The following is a 4040-nucleotide window of genomic DNA, read 5'->3' on the forward strand; positions in this document are numbered from 1 at the left end:
TAAGCCTAGCACTTATTCAGTCTTCAGTTGATAAAATAGATACCAGTTATGTACTGGGATCGATCTGATGAGCTAGTCTCCCCCCCCTCCCAAATGTGTGGCCTTCTGCCACATTGGGACATTTAGCTGCTACCTCTAACAAGTTTTGTGTGTGTGTGATGATTTCATTGGTTTGATCACTGAGCTTGTTGTTTAGCCCAAGGTGGTCTTAATTGAGTAGACTTATGATCAAAGACGTTCCAGATGTGACCATCTTGGATTAAATTATCCAATGTAGCCGTCCTTTACTAATATAAATAATATGTGATTTGTGGGAGACTTGACAGTGGTTGAATGACTACATATAGATTATATTGTTGGTTTGCAGCCTTTGAGATTGGTAAAATACCAGTAATATGCTGGTGATGGGTTTAATCATTCGATCTATTCCTTATCAAGGATGGAATTTCTTCCTGATACTATAAAGAAATTAACATGAAAATAAAAAAACAAAGGTATAAGACATTCTTTTTATGAAGAAAGCTTAGAAAATGTAGAAAGATTTAAGCACTTATAGATAGGAATTAAGATTATATATATATATATATATATATATATATATATAATATATACACACACACACACACCACATACACATACACACAAAATGTCGAAAGCAGTTGTAATAGAATGGAAAAAATAAAATGGTAATATGCAAAAATATCTATTTAGATATCGAAGAATATATTGGTAAAAATTTTTAAGAGTAGAAAATAGAGAGAAAAACAAACCAATGTAATGTATAGAATATTCTAAGATTTGTTAATACTGACAGCAAAAATATGTTCTTTTCTACTCTAGGCACAAGGCCTGAAATTTTGGGGGAGGGGTCCAGTTGATTAGATCGACCTCAGTATGCAACTGGTACTTAATTTATCGACTCTGAGGGAGATGAAAGACAAAGTCGACCTTGGCAGAATTTGAACTCAGAACGCAAAGACAGACAAAATACCGCTAAGCACTTCACCCAGTGTGCTAATGTTTCTGCCAGCTTGCTACCTTAATAATATTCTTTTCTACTTTAGGCACAAGGCCTGAAATTTTTTTGGAGGGGGGCCAGTTGATTAGATCAACCTCAGTATGCAACGAGTACTTAATTTATGAACCCTGAGAGGATGAAAGGCAAAGTCGACCTTGGCGGAATTTGAACTCAGAACGTAAAGACAGACAAAGTACCTCTAATCATTTCGCTCAACATGCTAATGTTTCTGCCAGCTCACCACCTTAGCAAAAAATATGTTAAGAATTTGGGGTTTTGTTTTGAAGTTGAGGGAAGATGCATGGGCCTTGGGATTAGGGTATTGCATTCATGATTGCAAGATTGTGGTTTCAATTCCCAGATCTGGCTGTTTAACACCTGGCTTCTGTGTTGACCTAGGTTGAATGGTTCAACAAGGTCTGACTACAGTTCTATATTTAAGAGATGTGGAATTATGTACATTATTTACATTATGTACATTTGACGGATATTTGTCCTCATCTTGTTTGTTGTTAACACAACGTTTTGGCTGATATACCCTCCAGCCTTCATCAGGTGTCTTGGGGAAATTTCAAACCTGGGTTCTCATTCCTAAGGTATTTTTCAATGTTGCCTTCTATTATAACTCCTGGCTGACTAAAGACTTGTTAGAAAGTGAAAGAAACCTGTGTGTGTGTTTGCATTGTGTTTGTCCCCAACCATTGCCTGACAATCAGTGGTGGTTTGTTTACATTCTTGTAACTTAGTGGTTTGGCAATAGGGATTGATATAAGTATTAAGCTTAAAAAATAAGTACCAAGATTGATTTATTTGACTAATCACCTCTAGGTGGTGCTCCAGCATGGCTACACTTCAGTGACTAAAACAAAATATAGAGGATAATAACTTTGTTTTTATGAAACCGTTGTTTGAAGCATTACTATGGACAAAATTCAATCCAGTTATGGCCATCCCAACTATTTTCAAACTTCTGTAGACAGTATCCGATTTCTATCTGATTTCTCCTTTTAAAGTCAGCAAGGTCTGGTTTGAGGGAGATTTGATTGCTATTTCAAGCAGATTTAGTGACCACATAGAGGCGTCTTCTTTGGTTCCTTCAGTGTCAACTGGTTTGCAAGACACACAATTAAAAAAAGCAAGGCAGGAGAGAAAGAGAGTTGATTGAATTAACCTCAGATCATTCATTTTTATTGACCTTGAAGAGATAAGTTAAGGTTGACCTCAGCATGATTTGAACTCGGAATCTAGAAAGGATGTAACCGAATACCACAAAGCAGTCAAGTCTGCCTTCCCTTGAGATTTTGCTACTGTCTCCCCACTCTTATGCTGGTACACACACACACACACGCGCGTTCACACACTCACACACTTACACATACACACAATCACACAGACATTCACTTACACACACACACACACACTCTCACTCACACTGCCCCCCCCCCCACTGATAATCATCTTCAACATTATTACTGATTAGAGAGATATTGATTAAACATGACAGTGCTGCCTGATTGGCACTTGTGCCAGTGGAACGTTAGAAGTGCTATCCAAGTGTGATCGTTGCCAGCGTCGCCTTACTGGCACATGTACCGGTGGCACATGAAAAAACAACATTCGAGCGTGGTTGTTGCCAGTGCCGCTGGACTGGCTCCCGTGCAGGTAACCCATAAAAAACACCTTTTGAGCGTGGTCGTTGCCAGAACCACCTAACTGGCCCTCGTGCTAGTGACACATAAAAGGCACCCATTACACTCATGGAGTGCTTGGCATTAAGGAAGGGCATCCAGTTGTAGAAACTTTGCCAGATCAGATTGGAACCTGGTGCAGCCTTCTGATTCACCAGTCCTCAGTCAAACCGTCCAACCCATGCCAGCATGGAAAGCGGACGTTAAACGATGATGATGATGATGATGGTAGAGAGAGAAAGAGATGTAGTAGCCTTTATTCTTTTCCTAAAGGCTATAAGATCAGTGAATGCAGTGATTTACAGTTTGTAGTTTTTGGTTTTGAATTTAAATTCTGTATTGTGTGTGTGTATGTATGTGATTGGTTGGCATGTGTAGTTTGTATGTGATGTGATGTGTGTGTGTGTGTGTGTGTGTACGTAGGTTGTGTGGTTGTCTTTTTAGCATATGTGTGTGGTGTGTGTATGTAGATTGTCTGTGATTGTGTGGTTGTTTCGTGTGTGTGTGTATACTTGTAGTGTGTGTGTGTGTGTGTGTGATTATATATTCCACTTTTTACTAGTACGGAACCCATTGTAGAAGTGTTTCAGTGTCAAAAACTACGACCCACAATTTTTTCGTATGTAGGAAGGTCGGCAGTTGTGGCATGCATGCCTCTCTCGGTGATAAGACAGACGAGGCACGAACACTCAAAGTTAGATAGCAGCGGAATTGGTTCTTCTTTCACCAAGAACTTACCACTACCGAATTGCCTCTATACACACACACACACACACACAATATGTAGGTGTGTGTGTGTAAGAGAGAGAGAGCGCACTTCTCCTGAGGTGAGAGTTATAATAACTTTATTGTTTGATCTTGTGCAACATCAAACAGACTTGGAGTTGTTTGATAAAATGTTTTAGGCTGGGTCAGTATCAAAAACAGAACATCTGTAGTATGTGTGTGTGTGTGTGTGTGTGGACAAGAAGGCCACAGTTAATTATAACTGATAATTTTCCTGTCTATTTTAAGGGCAACAACAACATTCAACTTTGCCAAATTATATTTGGATGTTATAATGCTACAGTCTCGGTCCCTACATTATTGCACTCTACCCTGGCTCCAACAGCCACCCTCACCCCTCCCGCCACGAGCATTATCTTTTTCTTTCTTTTTTCTTTTTGTTTATATTTTCGTAATTTTTTTTTAGTTTTTTTCTGAATTTATTTTTAGATCCACTTTAAGCATGAATTTCACTGAAAATTTCACTATTTGTCTTTGTTCTCAAACACCCTCAACACCACCACACAATCTTCTTCCCACTTCCCACCCCACCCCCATTTTGTTTTCTT

This window comes from Octopus bimaculoides, chromosome 15, assembly GCF_001194135.2.
Source record: "Octopus bimaculoides isolate UCB-OBI-ISO-001 chromosome 15, ASM119413v2, whole genome shotgun sequence".
Classification (NCBI taxonomy): Eukaryota; Metazoa; Mollusca; class Cephalopoda; order Octopoda; family Octopodidae; genus Octopus; species Octopus bimaculoides.